Genomic DNA, 18,624 nt, shown 5'->3' on the forward strand with positions numbered 1-18,624 from the left:
GGATTGTCCCTATCTTCCCAAAAGATAATTTTGGAGGAATTCCAAATTAGAACCAATGAAGTGATGTATTGATATAGAAAAAGGTATAGTTAGAGCTACCTGCATTTTGTAATTCTGCCACTGTGAAATTTGACACTTCTTCTACAAGAATTTTGCTTGTGATATCTACATTTTCACTGATTCCTTTTCTGTTCCCCCAATTAATACTAGCTTTTATGGCTGTAAAGAAATGTTTGCCTCTGAATTGAACAATTTTGCCTTTTGGGTTTGCAGGCAGCTAGAAACTGTGCTTCTGAGAGGTGTGAAATATTTTATTCATCTTAACAGGTCATTAACTCTGAAAGCTAAAGCTTGATAATTTAAATGTCAACAATGTTAATTATTTTGCTTTTGATCATTTAGCAGAAATATTCAGATTTTATCTTGTAAACCCAAACTGCTTCCCATGCCTGCTAAGATACCAGAAGTCCCAATTGTCCTGTTCACATCTGCCAAAACCTCTGGCATCTCTTCTACATAATGCACTTAGGGATTTCCAGTTAAAGCCAGAAGCATACAGAAAATAGGGACATAGTGCAGCAAGGAATTTATTAATAGGATAGCACCTGGGCTACAGCACAGACAGTCTTACTTTTCGGACTAAATTAAATTTAATGACACAAAGTTTCCCATGCAATACAAAACCCAGAGACCTTGAAGTAGAGTTGAATTCTATTTTAAGAATACAGGAAATACCTTACTTCAGACCTGAGGTCTGTCTTGTTTTGAGTTCTGTCTCCAGTGTAGACGAGCTCCAAATTACATCAGAGGAAAAGGAAAGAAACCCCACATTATGCAGATATGGAATCTGCTCCCCAGGCAGTCCCTTCTGACACCTAGGAGTTCTTCTTTTGGTATTTATAAAACATCCGTTATGCTTTGGATATACAAAAATAAGGACTCTTTGAATCTTGCCAAGTTCCTGAAGTAGTATTTGTGCCTATACATAGAAGCGTGTCCCGGGAGGCAAAGTAATGAACTGGACTCACCTGCAGCTCAGGACAGGATGCGCACGAGGTGGGGGGAGGAGCCTGCATGGCTCGTTAGCTGTCTTTTTGTTTAATTGCGGCCAGCTGGTGACGTCACTGATGGACGCTGGCTGGCAGCAATAAAAATGGCGGCTGCACCCGCGGAGGGGGCGGATAGCCCAGGTGAGGAGCAGCAGCCATCACCGTCAACAAGAGGAGCTTCTGTTACAAGAATCGTGGAGCCAGGAGAGCCGGCTGGGACACAGACGGAGCGGAGCCAAACCTCCCAACTGGAGACTGCACCGGACAATGCTAGAGCTGGAGGCACGGCACCTGAGGACGCGGCTGGAAGAGCACCAGGGGGTGAAGCAACCCACAGGTGGGGTGCCGGGATTACGTGGCACGGAGACAGTCTCACCAGGGAGGATAGACCCCGGGAGAGCCCTAAGAGGTATAATGGGGCCAGGCATCACCACCAGGTGCAGACAGAGTATCGAGCAAGAGGGAGGAATGCTGGAGGTGATTGGTCCGGGTTGAGCCAGAAGGGAGCCGGGGAGGGCTCGAAGCAGACCAATTAGAGGCTAGGAAGACACCAGGTGGTCAGCATTTTGGTTGTTTCATTCATTTAGGCAACCCTGGCAAAGGGATAGAGAGCTAGGGGAGTGTGACCACAGATTGAGGCTGAAGGGAAGCCTCTGTGAGGCCATAGTTTCCTTTGATTTTCCTTCCCCTGAAGGAAGGGATGCAGGCGAGGAGGGCCATGGGGCCGAGCCTGACTGTGAGCACCACGGCTAGGAGTCGCGGTCACTTAGAGGCAGGCCAGGTGGCGTCACCCCACAGCTGGGAACAAGAACAACAGGTGAGGGCTGCACCGAAGGTGGTGTGAGGCTGGGGTGTAGGGGTGGCGGAGCCCCGAGAGTGACCGCCGGGGGATCCTGGGCCATGGGGTATCCCGTCAACTGACCCCTCACACTGAGGAACATCAAGTCGTGGCGGGTGAGAATGGGGTTGGGGACACGGAGAGAAGAGAGCTACTCCGGCACCGACAAGATCCCAACAGGTGTTTGACATCTACCTGCAAAGCAAAAACCGCTCGAGAGTGGTTAATTGAAGCCCAGCAGTCACAAAGGGATTTATTTTATTTTCTTCTGTATTCATGGCCTCTCCCTATTTTATTGAGGTATCCCTTTTCTGAAGCTTAGTGTCAGTGCACCCAGGACAGCAGCAATTTGAGCCAGGGTGGAGCAAGCCCCTGGCTGGCTGGGCTGACCAGGTGCACTTTATGCCTCTGGTCACTGTCTACATGTGTGTTTCAATGCAGTAAAGTACTCCGGTGTAAGATAGTATTGCCCCCAAAAGTACTATCTTATGGCAGAGTTAATTAGTTTACTGCACTCTAATACTGGCGCATGTGTAGTTGGCAATGCTTTCATGTGGAGCTAATTAGACAATTCTGCAGTAAAGTGTATGTGTAGATTCACCCACACTGTCATTATTTGTACCTTGCTTAATTCAGTTATTTTGTGGTCACTTTTACGTGATGGTTCAACTATTGTTATTTTTCATCCAAATTCTTTGTGGTACTTCAAGCTAAATCAAGGTTTAGCTCCTACTCTGTGATCTGGGATTTACTGATCTAAGAAGCTGTTCATCTAAGGTGTTGAGAAAATGGTTTCCATGCTTTTTCCATTTGATGTTTTATTGGTTCATAAATGGGTAGTTGGCATGCTCCATCACCATTTTTTAAATAGTTTTTTTGCCTCTCTCTTAACATTGTGCATCCAGTATCTATTCCATGATTGGGAGCCTGATGGTATAGCCCTGCTAGTCTTTTTTTGTATTACATATGCATTACTTGGGCTAACTGCAAGAATATGTGCTGTCTCCAGCAAAGGCTGGCTTGTAATCTAGGGCACCAGATAAAGCTGACCTGTTTAGAAGTGGCTGAACTATTTCAACCAAACTAAACAATCCTTGAATTCAACACTCCACATCCTTACATTTGATCAAGCTGTCTAGCTGAAAGCTCTGAGACAGGCTCTTTAAGCCTCCCAGGATGTCACCGAATGGTCCAGGAATGATGAGGAGTGGTATAGATGAATCCAAAAGAAAAGCAAATTCTGAATTCAGAAGTGACAAAGCATAGCTGCAAGATTATTAAATGTGAGATAGCCCAGCAGTTTTATCAATACAAATAAATGGGAGTGTGTACGGACTTGGGAAGCAATGGTAGATGGAATAGCATTGTTCTTTGGAGGGGATGGGAAAGCTGGAGAACACTAGGATAATGTCATAGTTTAGGGCTTTGGAGAGATTAGATTGGGTCAGATACTAGGTTGTGAGTGTGGGTGGTATTGTTCTTATTTAATTTCTGCACAGTTGTTTCATTGTAAGGTGGTTGTCCTTGCCTTCAAAGGAAACCTAAACAATGGCTGCAGAAGGGGACCTGGGAACAAAAATTCATAACTTTTACTGGTTATCAAAACCTATGGACTTAATACAGCTTCTTTATAGCTCATTATAACTTATCTGGCTCCTTCTGCTAACCACTTTGCTCCACACATGATAATGATCCTCTTTCCTTTCTAATAATTTTATTCGTTAACATAATTAGTTTTAAATATTGCAACTGTTATTTACTTGGCCTGTAACTGCTTCTGATAACTTCTCTGCTCTACAGGTTAACTACCCATTTCCTGTTTAAATGGTTCATTTCACCAATAAGGTGAAACAAAAGCAATTATTTTACTTGGTATTTAAAATAGGTTATATTTTTTTCTTTCCCATATCTGAGGAATGGAAATTTGTGCTTGACAGTTTGTCTTCCATTTCACTGAACTAGAAAGTTGGTCCAATAAAAGTTATTGTTTCACATTACAAATCTTGTTTGTTAGACAATGTCATTAGATAGAGTGGAGAAGAGACAAAATGAGGAAGAGTTATCAAGTTCTGTAGAGCTCACAGCTGGGATCCAAAGGAGGATATTTGTGTGCCAGTTGCCTGGCACACAACTTCCTGGGAGTTTTAAAATTTTGTATCACTCTCTTTTGCTCCGCCTGAAGGGTGTCATTAGGTAGAAGAGTAGGAAGGGAGAATCTGTGCACAATATTATTCTGAAGAGAGAAGTCTGTAGAAATTTGAAAGGTTCAGATTAAGTAAGTTTTTATATTAGCATCCAAAATGTGGGGAGTTTAAACTGGTCCAGTCCTGTTTTGTAGCTTACATGTTGTTCCATACCAGCAACTATTTCTGGCTACTGTTACATGATATGCAATACAGGCTGAAATGACATGATTTAAGAAGAAAAACAGAGTGAAGGAGAAAAGTATCATAGCTGGGAAATAATATAGTAATAGTAGATTGCGTCAATATTTGAATTCTCCTATACACCAGGAAAACTTGACTTGGCAGGCTTTGCAAGGAGATATTTTGCATTAAGTTACTCTGCTGTGAATGACTGTTTCTAACTGGGCTAGTGAATGAGGTTCATGTGGTTCAGGGAAATGATGCCTTAATTCATAGCAAAAATATACAGCTTTTATAACTGCATCAAGGAAAAGCACAGTGCAAGATCAACACACATGAGTGGAGGGCCTGTATCATTTTAATCAACAATGTTTTTGCATAGCAAAGGGAAACTGATTTTTCAATTAAGGCAATAGTTTTGCTTCAGATCTTCTTGCTAATCAGTGTCTTATCTCTCTTTGCTTTCAGACCTCTATTTCATGTTAAAATAAGTAAAGGCAACTTATTCTCTCTCAGATGAAAAATCACACTTTTTCTTAATCCTTCTAGGGCTTTCATTGGAAGTGGTATTCTAAAATTCATTACTTATTATATGAATTGGTAGACCTGGTCAGAACAAAGTCAGGAATAATCGGAACATCTAGGTCATACATTGTCCCCTTAATTTTGTCTTTCTGAACTATTAACTTCTCTTTTTAATCGCCATTCACTATTGTAGCTACTTTAATGGCTTTCGTTACATTGTATGTGAGGTTATGTTTTTGCTGCACAAACCAAGTTTTTATCAAGATTTCAGACCTTAGAATCATAGAGAAATAGAGCTGGAAGGGACCTCCAGAGCTTACCTAGTCCAACCCCCTGCTTGAGATAGGATCACTCCTATCTAAACTATCCTATTTAGGTCCTTAATCTAACCTCTTTGTTAAACTACTGTTAACCCCAATGTAGAAAAAAATCTCTGGTCCATATCTGAAGATACCTGGTGGGAGTGGAATAGACACCCAAGTTCCATAACTTGGGCTGGAATCAGCCCATTTTTAAGTGAGGATGCCGTTCAAACTACATGTACTAAATAGTATTCTAGTGCTTTTCTGAAAATATTCCTGGAAGGTCCTTGGAGGGTATGGAAGGGAAGTGCTGTGAAATCTATATTCGGAAGTGAAAATCTATATGGCATGACTCTCCCTTTAATGTATTTCTCCTTCCGGTACCTCTCAGACATGGCAAAATTTTATTACCCCATTTTCCAAATAGGAAAAGAGGAATGGTGCTGTCTTTGTTGAAGAGTTAGCTTGTTCATAGAATCATAGAATCAATGAGTCAGAAGGGACCTAGACAGATCATCGAGTCCGACCCCCTGCCATGGGGAGAAAGGAGCAATGGGGGTGGGAGAGATCATAAGACCCCAGCCAGGTGCCTATCCAGTCTTCTCTTGAAGATTTCCAGGGAAGGTGAGAGCACCACCTCTCTGGGAAGTCTATTCCAGGCTCTGGCCACCCTTACCGTGAAGTAGTTCTTATAGTAGCTAGAGTCGGAAGGGACCTAGGTAGATCATCTAGTCCGACCCCCTGCCTTGGCAGGAAAGAGCACCGGGGTCAGATGACCCCGGCAAGGTGCTCATCTAACTTCCTTTTAAAAATCCCCAGGCTAGGAGCCTGCACCACTTCCCCTGGAAGCTGGTTCCAGGCCCTAGCCGCCCTGACTGTGAAGTAGCGCCTCCTAATATCTAACCTAAACCTATCCTCCCTCAGCTTGTGGCCTTTGTTCCTGGTGACTCCAAGGGGAGCCCTGGTGAACAGATTTTCCTTGAGGCCCTGCTGGTAGCCCCTGATAAGGTTGTAGGCAGCCACAAGATCCCCCCTCAGTCTTCTCCTATGGAGACTGAAGAGATTCAGGTTCCTCGGCCTCTTCTCATAGGCCTGGCCACGGAGGCCCCCAGCCATATGAGTGGCCCTCCTCTGGACCCTCTCCAGGTTCTCCATGTCATTCTTGAAGTGTGGCACCCAGAACTGGACATAGTACTCCAGCTGTGGCCTGACCAGTGCCACATAGAGAGGGAGTAAGTCCTCTCTGGACCTGTTAGTGATGCCCCTGTTGATGCATGACAGGGTGCGATTGGCTGTGCCTATTGCTTCATTGCATTGGCGACTCATATTCATCCTGGAGTGAATCCTGACTCCAAGATCCCTCTCTCCCTCTGTGCTGTTGAGAGGGTCAGCTCCTAACCTATAACCATAATGCTGGTTCCCTCTCCCCAGGTGCAGCACTCTGCACTTGTCCTTGTTGAACCACAACCTGTTGCGATCCGCCCACTTCTCTAACCTATCCAGGTCTGCCTGGATGCGGTACCTGCCTGCCGGTGCATTCACTTTGCCCCACAGCTTGGTGTCATCAGCGAACTTGAACAGGGTGCTGTCCACGCCCTCATCCAGGTCGCTAATGAAGATGTTGAACAGCACCGGCCCAAGGACAAAGCTCTGGGGGACTGCACTGCCCACACCCTCCCACGTCAACATTGACCCGTCCACCACCACCCTCTGGGTGCATCCCTGGAGCCATTTTGCCACCCATGTGGCTGTGCATTTGTCAATGCCAAGAGTCCCTCAGCTTGCCCACCAGAATTGCACGGGACTCTGTCGAAGGCCTTCTGGAAGTCCAAGAAGATGACATCGACTTCCTCCTTCACATCTAAGCTTTCTGTTACTTGGTCATAGAAAGAGACCAGGTTAGTCAGGCAGGATCGGCCTGGCACAAACCCATGTTGGTTACCCCTCAACACAACTTCCCCTGCAGCGCTGTCACAACTGTGGCCCTTGATAATTTTTTCAAAGACCTTCCCCAGGATAGAAGTGAGGCTGACTGGCCTGTAGTTGCCAGGCTCTTCCTTCCTCCCTTTCTTGAAAATAGGGACCACATTGGCCCTTTTCCAGTCCTCAGGGACTTGGCCCAAGCACCAGGAGTCCTCAAACAGCCGTGCCAATGGCTCTGCAATGACACCAGCCAATTCCCTCAGCACCCATGAATGAAGGTCATCCGGGCCCTCTGACTTGGACACATCTAAGTCCTCCAGGTAATCCTTAACTAGGTCTGAACTAACAGTTGGGGGACACACATCCTTCCTGGGCCTCTCTACGCTATCGCCTGAGAGCACCCCATTGTCAGCAGACAAGAACACATAGGCAAAGAACTTGTTTAAGAGTTCTGCCTTCTCTTGCGTGTCTGTCACCAACTGCCCTGCCCTGCCCTGTAGGGGTCCAATGTTACCCTGAGACTTTTTCTTGCTACCTATATACTTGAAGAAAGACTTTTTATAATCCTTAATCCCAGAAGCTAATCTAAGCTCCAGTGCTGCTTTAGCCTTCCTCACCAAATCCCTACAAGCTCAGGTCAGGGAGGTGTACTCCTCTGTCCCTGCCCCCTGCTTCCACCGCCAGTATACTTTTTTCTTTGCCCTCAGGCCAGCCTGGATATCTGCACTCAGCCATGAAGGTTTCTTGGACCCTTTTACCGCCTTCCTGTGCAGAGGAATTGCGTCCTGCTGCGCCCCAAGGTTAGCCTCCTTGAGGAAGGACCACCTTTCCTGGACCCCCATACTAGCTACCCCCTGAGCTCCAAGTGCCTCTCTGACTACTGTCCTGAGCACATCAAAGTTGGCTTTCCTAAAGTCAAGCATTTGCACTGTGCTAGTTACCCTCCCCACCTTCCTCTCAATAGCAAACTGGATCATTTCATGATCACTCTCCCCTAGCCTCCCTTGTACTAGCACATTCTGGACCAGGTCATCCCCAGAGGCTAACACCAGATCCAGTATGGCATTTTCTCTAGTGGGGACGTGTACATCCTGCAGTAGGTGTAGGTCCTGTACGCACATCAGGAACCTTCTTGAGTGGCTAGACCTGGCCTACTGCTCCTCCCAGTTGATGTCAGGGTAATTCATATCCCCCCTGACCACAACATCCTTTGCACGCATGGCCTCCCCCAGCTGCCTGGAGAATTCCAGATCCAGCTTGTCCTCCTGATGTGGTGGCCTGTAGTAAACCCCTACCACCAGATCCCTCTCCCCCCACCCTCCTTGAAGTTTGACCCACAGGGTCTCAGTTAAGACTTCGTCTGGTCCCATTTGGAAGGTAGAACTGGTATACTGTTCCCTAACATAGAGCTCAACCCCCTCACCTTTTTTCCCCTTCCTGTCTCTTCTAAACAACCTATAGGTCTCTATGTCTAATGCACAGTCAAATGTTTCATCCCACCAGGTCCACTAGGCCAACCAGGTCGATTTTACTACTTGCATGCAGGAGAGCAAGCTCCTCCTGCTTGTTCCCCATGTTTCTTGCATTAGTGAAAAGACACCTTAATCCCCCTGAGGGGCATCCCCACTTTCTGAGAGACAGTTCGTCCCTTGGTATATACCTGAGCTCTTACTTGGGCAGGTCCTACACCTGGTTGAGTTTTCTCTTGCTCCTGTGGATCCCTATCCCCCGACGAACTGAGTTTAAAGCCTGCCAGAGGAGGTCAACTAGCCTGTAAGAAAACAAACTATTACCTTTGGGGGATAGATGGAGACCATCATGCCCCAGGATGCCCTCTGCTCTGAAGTGCGGGTTGTGGTCCAGGAAGCCAAATCTGGCGTGATGACACCAACTCCGGAGGTGCCAGTTCACCTCACGGATGCAGGCACTCTGCCACTGATGGCCTCCACTAACCGGGAGGAGGGACAAAAAGACCATCTGGGCCCCCAACTCTCTAAGCTTGGTCCCCAGAACCCTGTAGTCATCCATTATCTGGTCCGGACTACTCCGGGCCACATCATTGGTTCCCACATGGATGAGGACCATAGGATAGTAGTCGGAAGGCCGGATGAGGTCAGCGATCTTCCCTGTGATGTCCCCAATCTTGGCTTCTGGGAGACAGTACATAGCCTAACTCAGCAATGCAAAAAAATGTTTAGCCTTTTTAAGTACTCAAGGGCTACGGCTGTTGAGCCTTAGGGCAATGAAGGAACAGTAGCTAGATGAGGCTAGCATATTTAATTTTAGTCAAAACCAAGGAAGACTTGCATGGGGATAGGGACTTGTATAGCAACTCAGCTAAAGGTATGGGTGAGTTTCAAAATACTTCATTGAAACAAAGTCATGTAGGTGTGTCTGTCCTTACTTTGTATCTGGGCACACCAGTGTTGTCTCTGCTGTTCAGTGTCAATATAATATTATATGTTACCCTTTTTGTTGAAGAAAACCACATTCCCCAGTTTGCAGAATAACAATAAATAACAATGTCCTGTTCTATATTAGTATCCAACAAATATAACAAATATGAATCCTGCCCTCCCTTCTTTATTTGTTTTTTGGTATTTGCATAGCCCCTTGTCCACACAGCTGATCCTCTAAGTTTGGTTGAATGTCTATCAGAAACCACCTGCTGGCTGGTATCTGGGGAAGATAAAGCAAAATAATTGGAATGGCTACGAGTAAATGATATTTTTGTCTCAGAAATCTGGACAGGCAGCAAGATTCTCTTTGTTTTCTAGTATTCTGGGTTTTCTTATGCATGCAAGTAAATGATATTTCGGATCTTTGGCATTTGTGCTTTTTAAATTTTGTTTGATGGTTCTGGACTATTTATTTATATTCAAGTATGTCAGGCTTAGACAGTCATGTTCTCATGATATTTCATTTTTTAAATCTCTCTTCTGTGGAGTAATTCAGTGAGTACCCTCTGTGTTGTTGCATGGCATGTAGCTCTGTAAAGTGTACTAGCTCTGTAATGAAGATTTTCTTTCCAAAACTGCTGTTTTGAATTCTCTTTCAAAATGTTGTGGAAGCATTCAAATGAAGGTAAAGGCATGTAAGATGAGCAATCTAGTATCATATTTTTTGGTTCCTGGTCTGTTTTCTATATAAGCTGTGGTTATCTTGCTGATCACCTGGTAATTCACGTTTCTGATCTTCTAAAACCTCCATTTGTTATCAGTGTTATCAGTGTTATCAAAGGGCCATGATTCATGTGCCACTTGAATCTAACTCCCAGAAGGTAAGTTCTCCATTTTTCTGTAGCCCACAAGCAAATGCTACCTTTTCAATAACTGATTTTTTTTTGGGTGTCTATAAATGTTCTTGAGCAAATGCATACCTTCACAATATTTTCATAATAGATATAGGTAAGTATGGGCCAAAGCCCATAGCTTAAGGCATCTGAATTTGCATCAGTAAGTGATCCAGCATCAAATTTTGTGGGGAGGGACTATTCTTGCTCAGAGTTTTACAGTTTCAAAACTGATCTGCCTTGTAGCTGTCCAGGATGAACTTGAGACTCCATAAAGTAGTGCTTTTAATGGTTCTACGGTAGCATAGTTTAGAATAATAATAATGGAATATTGTAAGATAAAGTCCAAAATACATAATTCTGCTATGTCTTGGTGGTGGCACCACTGAAACTGCAGTGATATAATATAATATTGGTCAGGTTTCAGTCCATGTTGTGAACTTATATCCCAAACAAAAGATGATAGTGGGCAGGTTTACACAAGACACTGCTGCGCAGTAGCAATGACATACTGTGTAGTAACATCTGAAAAAAAAGGTGTGGCGACAGTACTGCACAGTAATACTGGTAACTGTGCAGTCATTTAGTATTTGCTTATGCAATAACAACTGTACAGTCCACCACTCATGTAGACACAGCTAGTGTGTCTGAAACAATGTTGAGGAAAGTTCAGTTTTGTTGAGCATCCATTCCTGCTGCTGGTGTAGGTCTCATAATTGTTTTATTTTAAAAATAATTTGGTCCATATCATACATGTAGTTACTCTGGAACAAGAAGTCAGTGAATACCTTATGTAACACATCCTTTTTAAAGAAAGGAAGCTTACTGCATTGTACTACAGGTCCTCCCCCTCCCTCACTTTTCTGTTCTCTTTCCAATCACAATGTCATCAAGATAATACTAGAATGCAGAGTGATTCTGCAGGACCATTTACATCATGCTTTCAGAGGTTCTGGGTTTCAATATAGTTCTGTGGGGCACCTTATTAAAATGAAAAAGTCCATCGTATGACAAATTCTGTGAGGTGCCCACTGTCCTTGTGTCGCATTACTTTGTGGTATGTTCTCTGTAGATCAAGAATACAAAATATCTTTGCAATATAAAGTTCTGTAAGCATTTCATTTTTATGTGGAACTGTTTCTCAGTCTTTATGGCTTTATTTGACTATCTTAAAGCCTCCCAGTCCATGCAGAGATGAGTACTTCACTTTCTTTTGCTACTACAGTTAGTGAGATCCATTCAGGATATTGTTTCCTCAGTAGTCTCATTCTTTGCAAGCTTAAGCTCATGTTGCAGCATCTCTCAAATAATGGAACAAGATGTAATGTCTGGTGTTCAGCATCACATTCTATCTAATTTTAATTTGTGAACAATCCCTTTAGCTCAGTTAAGAATTTTCATTGCACTGTTTTTCCTAATACCAAAAACTAGAGCTAACACAGTGGTGCTTTGTGTTGGTAGAGTAGTAAGTCCATTACTTAGTTGTGTTTAATGAAGGAGATAGACATCTGACTAGGATATGAGCACCAGTATGCCCCGTATGGAATTCAGCAGGCTTATATTTTAGATTTAAAATCTAAATCTATAGACTTAAACACATTATAGATTAGCAATCAAGAAGAGGTATTTACTCCAAGTGGCAGCCCACTGGATGCAACTTAGGTTCCATAAGAAGCAGGGTCCTAAAATATTGCAACCAAAAAATTGAGGTGAGCTAGACAGCTGAACCAGCGTCTAAAATTAGTTCAAGTAGTCTCCACCCTAATTTGGAGAAATATTAACAGTACACGTTATATTATTCTGTATGGATTTGAAATTTTTCCTATTCATGCCAAGGACAGTAAGTAACTTCATGTATATGGTTATGTAAAGCTTCAAGAAATGCTCTATTAGAATATCAGGACTTGTTGTAGAGATGATATCTTTTATCAGATCAACAAGATTTTTGCAAAAAAAAGTCTTTAATTGCAAGCTTTTGGGCACAAACACCCTTCATCAGACATTGGAGAAAAGATTGTAAAAGTTATCCTGGGTAGAAATGAAAGTTCATAGTTCATAGGATTTCACAGAGGAGTCAATAGATGGAAAACTCTGGGCAGTCAGTTAATAGCTTGTATGGAGCCTCTCACCTCCTGTGAGGATCTGCAATGATGCAAATTACCTTGAAACAAAGGCAGGAGCAGGATCTCATGTTTCAGGTGGTCACAGTTGCTATTAGGTATTGTCTTTTTTGTATGAAAGATTGAACTGTATGCATTAATGTCTTGTATGCATTAAACTGTTTTTGCATGGCTTGAATTGTGGTTACTGCCCAGGTGGTAGGAAGAGCTCCAGAGCCACTCCTTCCCCACTCTAGCCAGGCTGTGTGGGGAGCCTGAGACAGAGGCAGTAGGTAGTTTCCTCCTCCATGCCTGATCTCTCCAAGTGTTCCCTGCCAGCCCAGGAGCAAGACTGAGGAGGAGGAACTAGCCTACTACTGCTGCGTCTATCTGAGCCTGGCTCAAAGCTTCCCCAGTCCCCAAGGAAGCCCAGGACAGTGATATTTGCAGGTGGGGGAAGGGGTAATTGGGAGGGGAGGTAAGGTGTTGCTAAGTACAGAGGGGAGAAGAGGCAGTGTGAAGAGTGTGGGGGAGGGGGAGAATTCTTACCTAATTCAGGGACTTAAAAGTCCCCAGCTGCTGCTCCTGTAGGGTGGTCTGCTTGTCCAGGCATGTGTGGGGATTTGGGAACTGGGATGTAGTTGCCCCATAGCACCATTCACTATTCCCACACCCATCTTTATAAAATCCTGGATCCACCCATACATGTAAGAAAAGAGGAAGCAAGAATTACTTTTGAGATGAAAAAAATGTGAAAACCTAAACCTTAGAATTTTTTCTGGACTATATCTCAAATATGCCTCTTAGACTCCAAACTACTTGACTGCTTTTTACTTCTTTTTTATCTTTACTAGCAAAAAGAATGATCATCTGTTAAGTAGGCTACGGTTTACAAAAGTCTTTCTGAACCAGTTTGAAAAACTCATGCCTTTCTAAACCAGTTAGCCTTTAAGGTGTCACCCTACACTACCTTCTGCCTGACTTTGAGATTAACATGACTAACTACCTTTCAGCAAAATGTGTGTAATTGTAATCAATAATAATAAAAAGTCTTACCAAAAATAAGTTAGCCTGGTCCCCCCATTTGCATGGGATCAGACTACTTCCTTTTCAGGCTCTGAAAAGGCTTCTTGGATAACTCACATTCCTCATTTAAGTCTTATACACTTCTACCCTTTTCAGCCCTCACTGAATTTCAACATGCGAAAGCTTTAAAATAATGGGGTCTCCTTAGAAAATGCCTGGTAGTTCATGCCAATTTTTTTGGCTTTTTTTTGGTTTTAAGGTGTCACACATAAAATAACTCTATCCTGGCTGTTGTATCATTAAGCTTTACTCATATTGTTGCTCTTTCAGTCTTTATTGCCTACTTTTGCTTTTCTGGAAATATGTTGTGTGCATGAAATCTTATGGTTACAGAGCAATTTGTGTTTTGGAATTCACATCTTCCTGACCACTAATTACTCAAGAAGTAATACACTGTTAAAGTTGAAACACATCTGATGTATTAGGACATTGGCAAGAGCAAAGCAGAAGACATAAAAGGCTTATTTTGGAAAGAAAATCTGTAGTTTAGAACAACACTTCATATTATTGTCACTCCTAGGAATGGCTCTCATTTTAGCTGTTATAAAACAGACACAGACATTAGTAAGCATTAAAATACAATGCCTGCATTTGATGTAACATAAAATTAAATAAGGTGAGGACATGAACGTTAGTTTTTGATCTGAGACTTTTAAATAAGAATTTGTTTTTCTGTGGCATCTCTGAGAGAGATTACGAAGTGTATGGCAATTTTTTCATAGATTCATAGACATTAGGGCTGGAAGGGACCTCGGGAGATCATCGAGTCCAGCCCCCTGCCCTACGGGCAGGAAGTCAGCTGGGGTCAAAGGATCCCAGCAAGATAAGCAGCCAAACGTCTCTTAAAGGAGTCCAATGTAGCTGCTTGTGCCACCTCTGGCAGCAGTCTGTTCCAGACCTTGGGGGCTTGGACAGTAAAGAAGTTCTTCCTTATGTCCAGCCTGAAATGGTCTTGAATGAGTTTGTGACTGTTTGACCATGTCATCCCTTGAGGCACTCTGGTGAACAGGCATTCCCCCAGATCCTTAGCTGTCGGCCTCTCGTCATAAGGCCTGTTCTCCTGCCCTCTGATCATGCATGTGGCTCTCCTCTGCACTCTCTCAAGCTTCTCCACATCCTTTTTAAATTGTGGAGCCCAGAATTGGATATAGCACTCCAGCTGCAGCCTCACCAAAGCTGAGTACAGCGAGAGGATGACATCCTGGGATTTGCTTGAGAACCATCTCTGGATGTACATCAGTGTTTTGCTCACTTGACCAGCTGCAACATCACATTGGTGGTACATATTCATCTTGTGGTCAGTCATGACCCCCAAGTCTCTTTCGGCCATGGTGTTAGCAAGCATAGCACTGCTGAGCCTATAAGCATGCTGAGGGTTTTTCTTTCCAAGGTGGAGTACTTTGCATTTTTTGGTGTTGAATGCCATCAGGTTTTCATCCGTCCATTTTCTGAGACTGTCAAGGTCAGCCTGGGTCACCATCCTGTCCTCGGTTGTGGACGCTTTACCTCAAAGTTTGGTGTCATCGGCGAACTTGGCTAGTTCGCTTCTGATATCAATGTCCACATCATTAATGAAGATGTTAAAAAGTATAGGCCCAAGGATGGGGCCTTGGGGGTCTCCACTGGTCACAGAGAACCACAATGATTGTCTTCTTTCAAATACTACTCTCTGGGTTCAACTTTGGAGCCAGTTCCCCAGTCATCGGACTGTGATGTAGCCAAGGCCACAGTTGGCCAGTTTTTCTATGAGATGATCATGGAATACCAGATCAAAGCCTTTTTTTAAATCAAGATATATGATGTCCCTTGTCCAGGTGATATGTCACCTGGTCAAAGAAGGAGATGAGATTGGTCAGGCAAGACCTGCCTGCAACAAACCCATGCTGGCTATCCCTCAGGATGTTGCCATCAGCCAGTTTGTCAAGAATGGTCTCTTTGATAATTTTTTCCAAAATCTTCCCCGGGATAGAGGTCAGGCTGATGGGCCTATAGTTTCCTGGATCTACTTTCCTCCCTTCCTTGAAGATAGGCACCACATTGGCCTTTCAATCTTCGGTTACTTCGCCTGAGCACCACGAGTTCTCAAAGATCTGTGCCAGTGGCTGAGCTATGATGCTTGCCAGCTCCTTAAGTACCGTGCAGTGTAAACTGTCTGGACCAGCTGACTTGAAGGTGTCCAGCCTCTCTCAGGGTGTACCTTCACATGATCTACATTGATGAAGGGTAACAATTCTCCTTCACCCTGGCTGTCCTGTATCATATTGAGCAGGGCCATCCCTTTGGGCTGGGGCTGGTGAAAAACGGATGCAAAGTAACCATTAAGCAGGCTGGCTTTTTCCTGGGTGTCAGTTGTCAGTTGTCCCATATGGTTTAGCAGGGACCCAATGTTACCCTTGCTTTTCCTTTCTTTTTAGACACTAGTTTCCTGCAGAGCTAGGGGCTGCTGTGCCCTCTTGCTGCCTTTCCTCTGAGACAGAATACACATTGCTTGTGCTTCCAGGATTGCTCCCTTGAGGAACAACCACTCATCCTGAAATCCCATCCCCTTTGGGTCATGGTCCCCTAGGGCCTCACCAGCAAGCCTCCTGAGCTTGTCAAAGTCAGTTTTCCTGAAGTCGAGGACTTCTGCATTGCTAACTGACTTGCCAGCTTTGTGGTGGATGGTGAAAGTGATCAGCTCATGGTCGCTGTCTCTCAGCTTCCCTTTGATCATTAGGTCACTGATTAAGTCATCCCCCCATTGCCAGTACCAGGTCGAGCAGCGCTTTGCCTCTTGTGAGTCCATAGACTTCATGAGTCATATAGAGCTCATCCACACACATGGGGAAGCTTTGCAACTACTCAGATTTGGCCAAGTGCACTTCCCATGAGATGACTGGCTAGGAGGTCTGTAGTATATTCTCACCATTGTGTCCCCTATGCCATGTTCACCATGGATTTTAAACCAGAGAGTTTCCAGTCATCCACCCTGGGTACCAATGTCGGCTCGCAGGGACATATAGCTTTCCTTGACATAGAGAGCTACACCCCTGCTCCTTTTGTCCACATGATCTCTCCTGTACAAGGTATAGCCATCTATACCTGCTGCCCAGTCATAGGTGGAGTCCCACCAGGTCTTTGTTATCTCTATGATATCATAGTCATTCTTGTTTAGCAGGGGGACCAGTTCCTCCTGTTAATTCTCCAAGCTCCTGGCATTGGTGTACAGGCACATAAGTGTCCCACTGGGGGCCCTTGCCTTCCCACACCTTGTTCTAGGGATGGGGTAGGGGTAGGTTCCCTTAAGTGCCTTAGCCTGATGGATTTGCAAAAGTTGCCCAGTGGGCTTGCTGTGACGGCAGTCCCCCCATCTGAGAGAATCTTTTGGGCTTTATGGAATCCTCAAGGAAATGTTATGCACTGGTGTAATCTAAGAGTCATCAAATTTGATCCTGTTTTGAATATGTTATGCTCACCCCAGTATTTTTAAGTTTTCCCTGTTGGCTCCTTTACTCTGTCGATGGCTCATTCTGATTTTTTTACTTTTATTGATGACATGTCACATGGCATATATTAACATCATAAAGCTTTGGTAGGGTCAGAATAAATGGCAGAAAACTTTCATGAACTACTTTACAGATCCATAGGAAAACAGAGGATCTGAAGAATTTTTATAAAATGCTTAGAGAGATTTATGTAAAATCTGTCATCCCCACCCAAGTGGAAATCTGCTAGAGAAGTCAGTGAAATTCTGAGCATTTATAGATGTGCTCCAGGAGGTGGTGGTGGTGGTGGTGTGTGTGTGTGTGGGGGGGGGGGGGTACATGAATTAATGAGCCACACTAATTAAAAACACCTGAGTGTCATGTGTATCAGTGTCCCTGTGCTGAAAAATGGTAGTGGGGTGCTTTGACTGAAATGTCATTGAACAAGCTTTAGTTTAAAGCACCCCACCACCATTTTTCAGTGAAGGAATGCTGATACATGTAATGCTGGAGGCTGCTGGAACATGTTCATTTACATGAGCTGGATTTATAGAAAGTTGGAGCAGCCTTGCTGTATGTCTATAGGAGCCCCATTTCTCTTAATTGGTACCAAGAATCAATGTGTTGGCCTTAAACTATGGGTCTCTGTAAAGGGTCATGTAGGAAGAGATGGTTTTGGCTAAATATATGAGCTTAGATTCCGAAAGGCATATAAGTGCCTAACTAGATTTAAATAGGAGCTGTATTTAAATAACTTTGTGGATCTGGGCTGGTGTCTCTTGCTAGTTCTTTGACATTCTTCCAATTATCTATTTGTGTCCCGGGAAGCGAGGCAATGCGGGCTACTCACCTGCAGCCCAGGATGGAGCCCAGGGGAACGGGGAGAGGAATCCGCGTGGCTCGTGAGCTGCCTCTGTGTACAGCTGCAGCCGGCCGGTGACGTCAGTGTCAGACGCCGGCCGGTGAAAATAAAAATGGCGGTGGTTGCTGCGGAGGGGGCGGATGGCCCAGAGGCAAAACTGCAGCTGATGCCATGCACAGAGTGAGTCCCAAGGAAGGATCCTGAGGAGGCTGGCGAGCTGGGGGCGAAGTTTGTCAGGAAGAGGAGCACCCCATCGCAGATCCCCGCTGTACACTGGAGGAGTGAATGGTGGGCTGAGGGAAGAGGATTGGAGGCACCCTCTGGAGTGCAGCAAGACCCAGGTGGAGTTTTGGGATGGTGGGGCATGGAGGACGGCATGCTGGGAGGCAAACACCCAGGACGGCCTGGATGGGTTTTATAATTGGGGCAGGGTCGCCGCTGGGACCAAGGAGGGCAAGTGAAGGATCGGTGCGAGCCCTGGGGCGACAGACAGAGTGTAGAGGCCCCTTCTCTGCCTTAAGGGTCCAGGGACGAGGAATAGGTGGAGGGTTGGTGGAGGAGCACTGGATTTTGTTTTGTTGGTTTTGGATTACTTCAAGTTGGGGGGTCGAGTTTGGTAAGGGCACCGTGGTGTTCGGGCCATAGTGTTGCCGGCACAAGGTGCCCGAGGGAGGCAACAATTGGGTTCGTTGCCCGGTGTGCGTCGCGCCAAATAAACACACGGGGGGAGAAGCAGACAGAGTTTATTTGAGCTCAAGTAAAAGGCACAGGGAGACTGTATGGTCTCAAATCCTGCACACCTAACCCTGCAACAGCGG

This window comes from Crocodylus porosus, unplaced genomic scaffold, assembly GCF_001723895.1.
Source record: "Crocodylus porosus isolate Cpor-Errol unplaced genomic scaffold, CroPor_comp1, whole genome shotgun sequence".
NCBI classification, from domain to species: domain Eukaryota; kingdom Metazoa; phylum Chordata; order Crocodylia; family Crocodylidae; genus Crocodylus; species Crocodylus porosus.